Source organism: Pundamilia nyererei, unplaced genomic scaffold, assembly GCF_000239375.1.
Source record: "Pundamilia nyererei isolate P.nyererei 1_Seehausen unplaced genomic scaffold, PunNye1.0 scaffold00181, whole genome shotgun sequence".
In the NCBI taxonomy this organism is placed as follows: domain Eukaryota; kingdom Metazoa; phylum Chordata; class Actinopteri; order Cichliformes; family Cichlidae; genus Pundamilia; species Pundamilia nyererei.
In genome coordinates, this window is record NW_005187582.1 from 470,558 (window position 1) to 484,998 (window position 14,441).

General features: G+C 42.1%; 1 protein-coding gene across 2 annotated transcripts in view; it reads right to left on the bottom strand.

The window, feature by feature from the left end:
* map1aa (microtubule-associated protein 1Aa) overlaps positions 1 to 14,441 on the bottom strand; it is a 61,166-nt gene that overhangs the window by 32,067 nt on the left and 14,658 nt on the right. The window contains exon 1 of one of the 2 annotated variants that reach the window (XM_005746673.2): positions 11,387 to 11,467. The exons of the other annotated variant lie outside the window; for it this stretch is intronic. The gene's annotated coding sequence lies outside the window, so the exon portion shown is untranslated. Of the gene's footprint in view, positions 1 to 11,386; positions 11,468 to 14,441 lie in introns of those variants that run through there. 2 annotated transcript variants of the gene reach the window in all.

Sequence of the window (14,441 nt, forward strand, 5' to 3'; positions counted from 1 at the left end):
CTCCACACAGCTGGGGGGCACAGGTCTTGAGGACGAGGGGACTCACTCCATCTGGTCCAGCAGACTGAGTGGAGTCTTCTCATTTGCATCTGAACCTGGTCTTGACCAAAAGTGATGGGGGGGGGGTTCAGAAATCTCACAGGAGGCAACAGCGCCATGTGAAGAAGAGGCTGGCACAGTGGTGTGGCTCTGGATTCCAGGCTGACCACAGGTGAGGTTGTGGGGGTGTGAGCAGACACTGTGGTGTCGAATCTATTGAAAAACAGATTCAACTCGTTAGCTCTGTTCTCACCTCCCTCAGCTGCCCTGCTGTTGGTTGGCCTGAATCCAGTGATGGTCTTCATACCCCTCCACACCTCTCTCATGCTGTTCTACTGGAGTTTCCACTCCAGCTTCCTGCTGTAATTGTCCTTAGCCTCTCTGATCTTGTCCTTTAGTAACACCTGGACCTTCCTCACCTCCTCTTTATTGCCCCCTCTGAAAGCCCTCTTCTTGTCGTTGAGGAGGGCTTTGATGTCCTTAGTCACCCACGGCTTGTTATTTGGGTAACAATGAACAGTCTGAGCTGGAACAATGGAGTCGGTGCAGAAAGTTATGTAGTCTGTGATACACTCAGTAAGCCTATTGATGTCCTCGGTGTGAGGCTCACAGAGTGTTTCCCAGTCGGTCACCTCGAAACAGCCCTGTAGTTCCGCTAAGGCCTCCTCTGACCACCTCCTAATGCTCCTCGTGGTCACAGGTTCCCTCATGTGGAGCTCAAAGGGAAATTGTGCTCAAACTTAGGTTTCTGTATATGTCACAACAGTCACAATGGGTTCATCAGCAAACACATCAGGACCACTGATGGTACAGTCGAGCCTAACATTAACCCCAGCTATCGTTATCTCTTCTGTTTATCTAACTATTATCACATTATAATCATCACAAAAATCCTCATTTTTTTAACTTTGGCCATGTTTTAATTTGAATGACTCAACATTTTAAAAGTGTTTTCAACAGAAAAACACACCCCGGCTGCTCTGAGTTGAACCTTTCCTTATCTGCAAATAATGTTAATGCTTCTGTTAATTTTGATATCACTAGCCATATCTGATTCTGAGTTCTCATTCCTAATAGGAAAACAAGCACCAAGATACCATCAGAATAAACAACATTCTAGATTTTAGTTCCAAAGAATTATCAGTGTGGCTGTTCTGCCACGTGTCGAGTGGGTTTTATACTTTCCACGTCCGTGACTCCGCTAGAATCTGCTCGGATGCCTCAAAGATGTATATCAGGAATGATTCGGCTGTCGGATCTCCAGCTATCATTGTCTGTGTCTGCAACAGGGTATAATCCAGGTTTTACAATAAAGTCAAATGTCCGGGAGTTTATGAAAAAGGTTTATGATGTCAAATGGAGTTAGAAGTTAGCAGTAAGCTAGCTAGCTAGTTGATGTATAAAAATGTTTCTACTGTATTTTTAAATTAAACAAAAATTTACAGCATAGCTTTGGACATAAGATAAAACGGAGACAAAAATCCAGCTTGCTGACCTTCAATAATCACTTCATGGCTACCTACAGATCTTTGGTTAGCCTTAGCACAGGCTAAGTTAACACGGGGAAGATGTGAGACGAGGGTTAAAACATGTGTTATCTTACTCTAATATTTCAATTTCTTTGATAATCTGAAACAGTTACAAAAAACTCAGTAACTCATGAAGGGGGCAAACACCTTTTAACACCACTGTATGCTAGTTTCAGATATCTTGGTTAGTCCAAACAACAAACTAGAAAAGCATTCAGAGCCCCATCCTCAACCAACACCAGTAACCTGCCTTGAAAAATTCCTTTAAAAATCTAGTAACCATCTGTGATATATGACTCTACCAGTCGTCTGTGTTTAAGCCTGTGTGCCTGTTCTCTCGCTCTCTCTATATGAGTGTGTGAAACAAACATCCTGTAGCCATTACCCATCATTCTTCCCTGCTGCCTCTGTGTGTGACGAAACACTTCCACTCCAGCCCACTAATATAAATGTTCTGCATGTCTGAGAAGCCTATTAACCGCTTCACACTCCTCACCCTTATTTGTACTTAATAACGTGTCTGAGGACAATCTCCTGTAAGGCCACTTCTGTGCCCACACATCACTCACACTGTTATCATGGAAACAAATGCAGCCCAAATGTAGTGTGGGCCTCTGTGGCTCATGCTTGTGATCTGGCTGAGCAGCATGCACTAATAAATAAAGATTAACTGAAGCAGAGTAGGTGCTGCAGTAGAAATGTGACAGTCTATCAGCCTCGTTGGCTCTGGCTGTTTCTAATAACAACTGCATGATGACTGTTCACTGTGGCCTCTAATGGGATGGAGAAGAACAATATAGCTTCAGGATGTTGGCTGTATAGAATAATTTAATACTCTATATCAAATGGACCTCACCATGGTGTTGTGATGGCCTTTTTATATTTTATATTTAGTCTTGTTGTGTTCTTGTGTTCTGTTACAGGTTTCAGTGTTTCCTTTTCTTCTCAAGCTTCTTTCTTTAGTCTTTTTATCTTAAAGGTAAATTTAGCCATGCGTCTGGAGTTTATATTTCCTGTCTGATGGTTTTCCATCCTTTCCTGATTGTCAACTCACTATAATTGTTTCCAATTGTACCTCACTTGCTAATCAGACCTCTGTGCATACACCTCCTGTATGTTGCTTTGCTTCTTGCATGCTTATGCTGCTAACACGACAGTGGCTCTCTGCAAGCACCTTCACAGATAGCATGCTAACGCTAAGCTAGCCAAGAACCCAGAGTGAATGCCGACCCCAGCCCAGCAGCCAGACCCTGAACTTCAACAGGTAACAAACTAATGAGCAGTCAGGTTCCATTTCTACCTGTCTACATGTTTCTGAAGTAAAGCCACCATGGTGATTTCTTTTAACATCTCTTTGTTCTGGTTTTCATCGTTCCTTTGTGTTCTTAGCTTTGTGCTCATAACTAAATACTAAGAGAACAACTGTATGTGTTTCCTCATTGGGATAGGCTTTTGTGCTTGTGTTTATATTGGTTAACAGTAATTATGCGACAATGCATTTTAGGTTATTTTATGAAGAAACATGAAAGTAATGTAATGAGTAGTGTCATGAATTACTTTCTCCTGGGAGTAATTAAGTAAAGTAATGCATTAATTTTAAGAAAGATTGGAAATACCACCAACATGCACAAACATTTGGCCACACACCATGCAATTAATTTGCATGAATGTAATGTCTTTGATATGCAGCTTAGAGATGGCAGTGACTTTCAAAGCAAAACCAATGAGAACTGATAACAGAATCAAAATGGAATGGAAATGAAAAGTGATATTGATAATGGAATCAGAAAAGCTAAATTCTTATTGATTCCCATTCCTACTCAGGACACCTGTCAGTCAGTCCTGTTAAAAGGGAGTTTTTCCTTCCGACTGTTGCCAAAGTGCTTGCTCATAGGGGGTCATATGATTGTTGGGTTTTTCTCTATTTATATTATTGTTGGGTCTACCTTACAATATAAAGTGCCTTGAGGCGACTGTTGCTGTGATTTGGCGCTGTATAAATGTAATTGAGTGTTTTTTACTCCCCAAGGTTGCTGCTTGGTAACAACTTGCTTGGTTTGGCTTTGATATTTTTTTCTCATGTCCTTTCCAAATAAGTTTTTGTGGGTATTTCTAGAAAACAGCAATTATGTTGATTTTTTTCTTTTAACTTGTTTCTTTTTCATGGGAAATTTTCTTTTTGATAATCCATCAGAACATCTTGAAGCGTCCTGCTTTCTAAAACGATCCATATTTAAGAACTGCTATGAAGCGTTTTATATTAGTGTGCAACCTCTATGTTGCAAAATCTTGTAGCAAGTTGTTTTTGCAAGAGAGTGCACAAGTAAAGCTTCCCCCTACACTTGAAAATTTGAGTGAGATGTCCGATAGTGAGTGGGTGCTCACAGCACTGAGGAATACATCCAAAGCAGCACCAGCCTACACGCTCCCGTCTCCATGATAGGAAGTGCTTTGCATCTGCTATCGTCCATGCAGGCAGCGGCACATTTACTGCCAAATCATCTCCAAGCCGAGGGCCACACTTTCATAAAATGCCACCTAAGTGATCTCGGCTGTGTGTTTACTTGTAAAAGTAGACCACGTCCCATATATGTCACTCTGTGTGCCTCCACATAGCATGATCCTACACCCTAACCACGGTGGTTAAAAATAAAACAGGATAACATTGCCAGTGGCAGTTCAGTTTTTCCGTTGCAAAGAAAGCACACAGACGTGATGACACATAGAACCTTGTTCTGCTGGACTTCCAGTAAGACTTTAAATTCTCCATTAAAGTGCAGCTTTCTGATTTTTGCTCTGAAGCTCTTATAAACAAACCAATTAAAAGCTGCTTATAGTATCTGGCAGGTTTTCAGCTGTCAGCAGCTTATGTTTATAGGCTACCATACAAGCTTATTCTTTTCAGTAGCAGCATGATAAATGATGCTGTCCCTCTGTAACAAAAGCAATAAGGTGCGCTTGTTATGACTGGTCAGAGTAGTGAGAACTAAATAAGAACATAATGAGTTCAGTTACTGGTCTCATCATGTTGCAATTATTATCTCATACAAACTGCTTCCGATGAAAGCACTGTGTCATCTCAGAATATTTACACAGGAAAGCTCACAGAGTCTGCAAGTATTACTGTGTAATATAGGAAAGCAACAGACCAACATAGAGTACTGTTTTACTGAGGATGTAATGGATTACTGTAATGGCATTACATTTATCTGTAACACAGTACTAAAAGCCAGTATTGGACTTGGAAGCGCCAAATATAAGAGCAATGTACAAATTTTGAGGAGTGACAGTGGTTTCTGATTTACTGGACAAAGGTTCAAACAGAGTAAAGACTGTTCTACAAAATAAAAGTATCCGCTGCTCCGAATGTAATACTGAAGCTCAACAACCTGTGACCACGTTCTGAGATGCCTACAGCGAGCTAGCAGTGAAAAGCTTCAGGAACTACAGTTGTGAGATGCTCGATCATCAGCCAGCGCTCGACTCTCAGTTAGAAACAAAGGTGCTCATTTATACAGCACAATTGTTTCTGCGAGTGCTCGATGGGCTGTTTTTCACATACTTTGCTAACTGAAGGCATATGTCAAGTATTAATGCAGCTTACTAATTACTATTAATTATATTTGGTGACATTTTTGCTGTTTGTGCTAAGCTGTGACCTCCAGCTGGCACTGGGGTAGTTTGGCTTGAATGAGAATGATCACTTCAGAGTTTGAGGCCCTTCATGTTTCTCTCAAACTGCGTTTTACAGTCTCGCTCCAACTAAGCGAAACATAAGTGATATTTCTTCTTTCGGGGGATCACGAGTGACTGTGCGACCATCCATCACACTGTACAGATGCTGTACTCTCACATAAACTAAGAGAGGAGTGCACTGCTGTAACTACAGACAATTCAATTCTAAGTGAATCATGACTCCAAGCTCTAGGGGCCAAGAGTTATGTAAGAAATCACTCCAGTCTTCATTTCCTCAGAGGGACATAAGTGTGAAGTGTAGCTGATTTGTAGCTGCTGCGTCTCCTGTCAGTTGTATTAACACTGATGCAGTTTCCAGGCAAGTCTGGGGGGAAATAATCAAAGCGCAGTTGTTGCTGAGCCTGTGGCACGGCAGCAGTCCTTCTGATATTAAAAGCTACTTTTTAATTTTGACTCTATCGATATTAATGTGGTTATAACTGTAGATGTGTGATAGAATATATTTTTGCTCCATTCAAGAGTATTTGTAAAGCATCAGAATACAGCATTAGGTGAGATTCATGAGTTTTGGAAAAAGGCTAAAATCCTAAAACTGCTAACGTGCTACATTTAGACTTCTTAGCCAAAGTCCCCTACTGTCCCCTTGCACATGTGCCTCCACCATGGATCTCCTCTGGGGTGTCAAAATGCAACCCTTCAGAGTGATATTTATTTTTGGGGAAGCACAGTTACAGGCCCGAGACTCGTGAGTCACACAAGCATGAAACTGTGCTGAAGGTCTCCTCACCTGACGCTGGGCAGATGTTTGCTTTCTGTGCAAAGGTCCATGATGAATTTGCAGAATGCACAGTATCAAAAAGGGACATCCAGATGTAAAAAGTGAGTCTGAGTCTACTCGACCCGCCGTACAGACACGAAAATGTGTGAACGAGTACTTCGAAGTGGAAATATTCCTGAGGGCAGTTATGTCCAACCAAACGGTGTCACAGAGCATGTTGATGGAAAGGAGCAAACACTTTAAACTTATCTAAGCAAGAAAAGATGGACCTTCATGTTAACGGTCTCAAACTTTCATTAACCCTTAGAGGTCAGAGGTGAACCTTTTATTCTGGAGAATCTGAATACCTTTTTGATGTGTGTTAGTAACTGTAATTGTTCCCTGACTGCCAAGACTTGGGAGAACAATTTAAAAACAGACATAGTCTGAGCGTCTGGGGTTAGCAACAGCTGTGAGCTCTGAATCCAAGTCAGTGAATTGATTTTCAAATCTTGGACATGATAGCTTTGTTGACACCGTTAATACCAACACGTTCTTATCGCAGCTCATCACATACCGACGCTATGTTACCAGTCGTCGATGTGTTGGGATGAGAATGCTCTCTTAACACTATTGCTGCTGCTGAATTCATTTATCTCACCGCCTTATCCTTGATTGCAAAAATCATAATTTGTTAATTATGTTGATCATTAACTTAAAACAAAAGACCTTTGAAAGCTTTGAAACAGAGCAGTATGAGCCCAAACAACATGGTGCTGAGTGAATGTGTGATTTGTCATGCTTTGTTAGAAGGATGCGCTCGCTCATCAGGCACCAACCTGAGCTCTCTGTCAAAGCTGCTCTCAAACCACATTTGCGTTTACAGTATCCAGCCTGGGAGAGACAAAAGCCAGTACCTGTTGAACCTGATCTTATGCCTGCACGTCGCCTCTTCTTGACATCATCACATTTCAACTCCGCTGAAAATACATCTTGCCTCAGGAAACCGAGAGACAGAGCTCGTTAGCAGAAATTCATTTACACTGCCAACAAAGACTCTTCTCACTTATAGAAACTATGTTCAACAGCAACAGCAGTTAAAAATAGCTCCTCTGATTACTGTACAGCACGTTAGGTACACATGTGCAGTTACCGACTGACACCACTGCTTTATTTTTGATTGCCAGAAACACTATGTCTATTCTCACTGCTATACTTCCCCCCTCCCTTTATAATCTGTAAAAAACGAAAACTTTCTTCTTGTACCCAGTTACACCCAACAACCATATCACTGAGCAGGAGAAAGCATCAATCTACCCACAGTGAGGAGTGCGTACTTGTGGCAGCAGGGCTCGCAAAACTTTGAAATCCCTGGTAGCCCTTCAGGCACTCTTTAGATTTTGGCAAACAAATTAAATTTAAGTAGCTTGAATAAAAACGAGCTTATTTTTAATGTACAATATTGTAAAAGAAACAAAACATCAGTCAAAAGATCGTTAAACACAAATTACTGTATAAAAATTACAATCATCAACTCAAATATTTGGTTCTAATTGAACAGAAATTTCTTTGAACCTGTAAGAACTGTGAAGAACATGAATCAGTCTGTGTCGGATCCTGAATCTGACGTCACGGGTACGAGGAACCAACATCCAGGCCGTTTGCTTTGTGATGTTTGCAAAGACTGCTACATTTTGCTGGTGGTACTTCACTCTTTGCAACATAGCACGCTGTTCTAAACAGATTTTTCAGGACTTCTTGTTGTGCTTGGGTTATTTTTAGTATTTTTTTTTATTGGTGTTTGTTCTGGGAAAGATGCTGCAGACTGTGCAATAATGCATTTCTTGTATTTCTCATGGGTTCTTATGGGGTCTTTCCTAAAATTACTGGTCCCAGCAACAAAGGCGTGTGTCGAGTCAGGGGGAAACTCCCAGTTAAATTTGTGAAAGAACGCAAAAGCATTGACATATATTTTCCTTTCCTATGAAAGCCCGACAGGCAGGGCTGAGATAGATTTTGGTAGCCCGACTGGAAGACACAATAACCCCGGGACGTCGGCTAGAGATTTTGCGAGCCCTGGGCAGGATGTCACGTTGCCCTCCATGTTCCGTGTCTTAGTGTCTTTGCTGTCTACACGTGTGTCTCCAATAAAGGTTCAGCTTTAGTCACAGAATATTTTGTTTTTTGCCAAAAAGTAATCATTCCTCATTCCTGGTCTTCAGCACTGCCGTCCTTCATCTGTTTTTTGTGTGCCTCCAGCACATCATCATAGCTGGTCTCAGTCCCTTATTACAAACCTTCCCTCTCAGTCTTGCTGCAAATCACCCCTGATGCTCGTCTCTACGTTTTGCATCTTATTAACTTTTTCCTGTATATGCAGGTAATGAACTATTTGCCCAATCAGCACCAGGCTCTTGTGCTGATGCTAAAATGTCGGTAGGTAATTACAATTTGCTACCTGAGGAGTTTAGTATGCCCCTGGCTGCAAAGCATTGTGGTCTTTAGTATGTGGGTGTGGAATCTGGGCTCTCATTTTTAGCCCATTCCTTTGCCTGTGATCTTTGAATGTGAAGGCAAAGTAGCAGCACCCTTGCACCTCTGCTGTTTTAATGTATGACACTGACAACTGTCTGTTTGTAAAAGAAGCTGAGTCTCAGTCAGCCTGAGCCAAAGCTTTATCAGTGTGGTGCTATCCCCACTGCTGGACATCCAGTGTGACCGCACCCCGTCCCATCCTGCTGATCTCAGCACGCACGCCACACCCACCCTAAGGCATTACAGGAGTTCACAGACCACAGTGCAGGGCAGTGTGGGGGTTACTTGGGGAAGGGATGCTTTGTTGGACGGTGAGTCTGTGCAAACCTCTAATAACCCAAAGAATAAAACCTGATCCGCTGGATTTGGACATTATGAAACAAGAATCCGGCGGCATTTGGTCCCCAGTGACCTGAGCTGCTGTGCTCAGTGTGCGTGTGGACATCCTGCAGTCTGCAGGACAAAAGCAGCTCAAGGACATTTCAAAGACACAGGGCGCAGTAAAGGCCAGGGTTTTAACAGGGCAGTGTAGCTTTCAGCTATACAACAAACTTGTTTAGTTGACACAAATGATGTTTACAATTTCTCATAACTTCAATGTGTTTGTACAATCAGTGAGTTAAATAGCAGAGAATATCATGCAGATCCTCTAACAGCCACTTGAGACTGATCCAGAAAAACGAGCCGGTCCCCACAGACTTCCACGTTCAAATCCCCGACTTACAGCACAAGTAACCACGTTTAGAGCCTGGTATAAAAACTGTATGCACCTTCCTTAATTCCTTTGTAAACCTTTAACGTTGGGGGCGTGGCCATCTGTAGAGCTAATTCAAGTAATTAAATTAGACCTGTCTCCGTGTTTGCTGCTGGTGCCTTTTGGAGTACCAATGACATCTGTGTGATGAATTCACAGCCAGCCCATCTATAGTTGGGGGCACCTGACTGAATTTTAAGATTTTTAAGACTTTTTAAAAATCCAATATTCAAATATATCAGCAAATGATTATTTCTTTCTTTCAGACACAGAAAATAAACTAACATTTGTTATTTGTAGTTATTTAATGATTTGTTTACTTGTCCAGCTGTGCTGAGATCAGCTAGATTTTGTGTTTGTGGCATCGGTGACAAATTGTGCAACATCAACACTCACACCATGAGTGAAAGGTTTCCCTCCTGTCTCCTCTTTACTTTTTAATTTTGAGCCATTGTTTGTCATTAATGTGTATACCGATAGACCAATAAATAGGTCAGCCAATAACATCGGCCCACTGGTGGTCTGAGCAGCTTGCTGATATTAGCTGATAAAACACTGGCAACTGTCAAAGCACTAACAATTAGGCTTCAACATGATAACTACCAATCCAAAGGGTGATGTCACAGTAGCTCTGTCCAGTTTGTCTGCAGGGTTTAAGAAAGTCAGGAAAAGTGTTCTAGGAAATGTCAATATTTTGTTACATTTTCTAGGAGAAATATCAAAATAAAAGGAAGAATTTTCAAATCAGAAGTGAAAATGATTATTTAGTTTAGCCCAAAGATATTCAGGTTAGTGTGACATTAAACAAACAGATTGTACATTTGAAGGGCTGGAAACCAATCTGTGGCTGTCTGTTGAATATGAATCCACTATGGAATATGTTACCTTGAGTTTCTGGATGATTAATAATTAAATTATTACCACTGGCTCTGCTACGACGAACAGTAAAGAAACCTAAAGGGGTTAAATACAGGGGATATATTTGTGCGATAAATGATTTCAATTATTAATAAACTGCAGGAGTGGATATCCATGGATCAGCTGTATCACCAAAGAAACATGTTTATCTTTGCCGAGCATTTCCATTATGTAAGTAAAACAGCTTAACGGCTGGAATTAATCTTCTTCTCCTTCCCTGTTTCTGGATTAAAACAGCTGTCCGTGCGTCTGCATGTACCTTTCTAATTTTAGACCATTTTTGTCTAGCTTGTTGCATCATTTTGGCGTGGTGTTATTTGGAGAGTGAAGTCTAATCCACAGATTTCACATGAGCTAACAAAGCTGCTGCAGCCTGGCCACAGGAGAGACTCACAGCCAGCCTCAGCTGCTGCCTTCAGGTCAGAAGATGAGCTGGGCCTTTTTTTTTCTCCTCACCTTAAAAATCAGGTCATCCAAATTTACTCGAGTGAATTGAAAGCAGTCACTTCACTAACAAATGAGCATAAACTGGATGTTAATATGTAAACACGAGTAAGACAGGCTGCTAGCAGGCTTGAGGCTGGAAACACATCTGCCTTTGTGGCCCTTGAAAACATATACATAGTTACTGGGATGTCCTATGATTAGCCCTAATGGCTACATTTGTATCTTCTACCCTTATTACTGACAGTGTACTCTGAATCAAAACAAATGGCACTGTCCTCTGATAAGAAAATGAAGTGATGCCATGCTGAATGCTGCTGAAGACACCGAGGTCATGGCCTAGGTGCTGGTTTGGTGAATTTTAGTTCAGCAAAATGAGCAGGAGTTTAAATCTGGACTTTTAAGTCTTTATTCTTAAATTTGATATTTTCTGAAGGAATTCTGAAGTTCTCCAATAAAATCTATGAAAACATGAAAATTCCTTTAAAACTATGAATAACCCAGATGGGAAACTGCATTTGTAAGCAGATGTTTTAGGATTTTCACACACGCACACAAATCTAAAGTCGTTTGGTCACCTTCAGCTGAGGTGTAATCCAGGATGCATGACCTCTATCCTTCCGATAAAAAGCCACCGTATGCGTATGATAGTGTTTCAGCTTGTAGAAACGCTGTGCAGCAGCCATATGCTATGCAGTATTAGTATTTACTCACATGATATGCTGCAGTCCACGGCCTCACGTGTAGTTACTGTCAGTGCAGACGAGTCTCGTCCAGCGGCTCCGACCGTCTGCGGATCTCAAACAAGCAGCCGTGTCTAAAAACACCACCGCTCTCCAAAAGCATCCTCTCCGTCTACAGCATCGCGGACGACGGATAACTACGAAGCCTCTCGGGCGCGAACGAGAAGCGGATAAGTCAGCAGAATGTGAGTGAGAGAGAGAGCCTGACGCGAGAACAAGCGATGAAGAATCCTACCGTCTTTCAGCGGGTGGATGGAGCAGAGGGAGGGGCGCTGGTGCTGCTGCTGCGGATGAGGACGGAGGCAGCATCGGCCTGCTCCACTTAAACACCTACACCGAGCTAACCGCCGCGCTGCTGCGTTCAGGAGCCCGTCGTACACAAGCGATTCAAGGGACCCAGCAGGGATTCATAATGTAAACGTCATTATAATGCTGGCCTGGATGGATTAGGAGAAATAATAGCAACTGTGATACCTGTGCATCCCCACTGTGGGGTTCTTCCCACACCTTCATAATAAATTTTGCTCTGGCTTCTTCACTGGCACCGAGCGCTCAGGTTATCGTGCCTTACAAACGTGTCACCAACACGACTCATCATCCAAGTCTAATTTGTAAAACAATGCAACATGTTTGTGTTGCAGTAGTTGTTTAGTGTTGAGCATCTACAGAGACCCCTTCCTGTTAAAAGCAAGTTTTTCCTTCCCACCGTTGCCAAGCGCTTGCTCATAGGGCGTGTCTGGCTGTTTTTACCTTACTCTATAAAATCCCTCAGGCGACTGTTAATGTGACAAAAATAAATCTGAATTGAACTGAATGGAAAATGTTACTTTGGCTGCTACATGTCACTAAGCTTCGACTCGACAGAACAACAACAATAATATTAAGATTAGCAGCAATAATGAGTCATTATATGTCACCACTCAATTTTAGCTTGAGACAGCTTCTCTTTTTACAACATTGAATTTCACTGCTTTACATTCCCAACTGCCAAGTTTGGTGAGGTGGTCGATCTATATATGGCGTTTAGTAGAATAGATATAGTCCTCAATAAACATTATCATCTAATGCAAAACAAGTGGATAGTCTGTTCTGGGAAGGGGATCTTTCAAACAGCTGTGACTCAAACAGCAGCTGCTGGGTGGGACAGAGACAAACTAAAATAGACTCTGAGCTGTGCCAGCTTGAGCCACTGTAAACCATGAATCACAACACTTTACTAAGACTGATGCTATTCAGCGGTGTGCTTCGTTGACCCTTAGAACAGTCTAGACATTTCACTAATGATTTGTTTCGAAAAAAAACAAAACAAAAACACGTCTGCAGCTTTTTTTTTTTTTTTTAGATCAAACATAAAATGATTTTCTTTGATTAAAAAAAAAACTGATGAGGAAAAACTAGATGACACTTGAACAGGATGACACTGTTGTTCATCGTCTTTGGACTGCTATGACTAAAGAAGTACTCGACCCCGCTGGTGCTATAATAAGTATTTGAAGCACTTTGTAAGATGTAGTGCAACTCAAACGTAAATAAAGCCACATGAACAAAGTAGTTTAGAGTTTCCACAAAAACAGAAGAACTTTCTGTGGAACTTGTGCAGGAACCCATTGATAATACCCAGAATACATGTCTGCTTGGAAGTTGTGTAGAGCCACAGTAGGCGGCCCACTGTGGGCCCTAGTGCTGATGTGAAATGTAGGAGACATCTGGGCCTGCACTGTGGTTGGCTGTGGGCTGCCTACACAAAGCAGTGAAATCTCACAGTGTAAGCAGGCAGTAGGCTTGCAGCATACCCACAGCGTGCCCACACTCAGCCGCCCTACTCTACAGGGCCCAGATGTGGCCTCCATTTCACGCCAGTACTGGAGTCCAGATATGCACCATGGTACATTACCACCACCAACTGATATGGAATATGGAAAAAATACTACTTTCAAATGCTCCCTTATTCACAAGGGTTCCCACATTAGCAGCAGCGCAGATTTGATTTGGCAGATTTCTGAACCGGGGTTCTTTTAACTTCCATGTTACTGAGATTTTGAATCAATCATTTTCTTCAAGCGTCATCTTCCTGACAATGTAATAAATCTGTAGTTTCATCATGTCCACAATAGTCACATTTCCTAATAATTTGCCAGTGAATGTGCCCCCGTGGACCCACAGTGGGTAGGTGTGGGTGAACTGTGGGACTGTGGGGTAACTATGAGTTTTTATGGGCAAGCCTATTATATGTTGGCCACAGAAGGCCCTCTAAGGGCTGAACTGCCATGGCACCTACATGGCCTAACCTATATGAGCCTCAAATATGGGTAACTCATTCATACAATCAATCAAGTGTTTTTGCCTAACAGACGACCTGCTTTTCCTCCCGCGCCAAACCAAAGCAAAGAACTGAACAAAGGAAGATTTGCGGTGGGGGCGTGTCTTAGCTTGACCTTTTTTGCTTGCACAAACTTTGCTCATGCTCCGTTAGTAGCAGATCAGTTCATGGTTGATGAGCTCATAATAGTTTTACAGGTTACACTGAAAAAGCTGCATCCATTCTCTAAGCTAAATGTGTTTAATGCTATAGCTGAAATTTTGATTGACATAGCAACAGTAACTAAGGAGTGGGCTTAATGAATTCATTTGTGACATTTTCAGTATATAATGGTGCCCCGTGCATGTATACAGCCACGTATTATTTCATAAAGTTTAAAATGTTGATTGCTACATCTTCAAAAGAGCAACGCCTTCATATGTTTATGTAGGTCGGGCATGCTGGTCTCTGCTTACTCTGAGTGCTCTTCCAAGAGGGTGTTGCCTAAGCTCGCATTTGTTTTTCTAATGTCAGCGCAAAAAGCCTGTTAAAGCAACTCAAGTGCATCACAGCCACAGCACTGATGCAGCATCCTCTCAGATGACCGGCAGGCTCCTTTAAATGTCAGACAGCTGTTAGCCGCACGGCTCGGATGCCCGGCCTGCCGCGCCCTTCTCTCCAGACGAGCCGCCTTCCTCTGCCCTGAAATGTCTTAGCTATTCCAGCT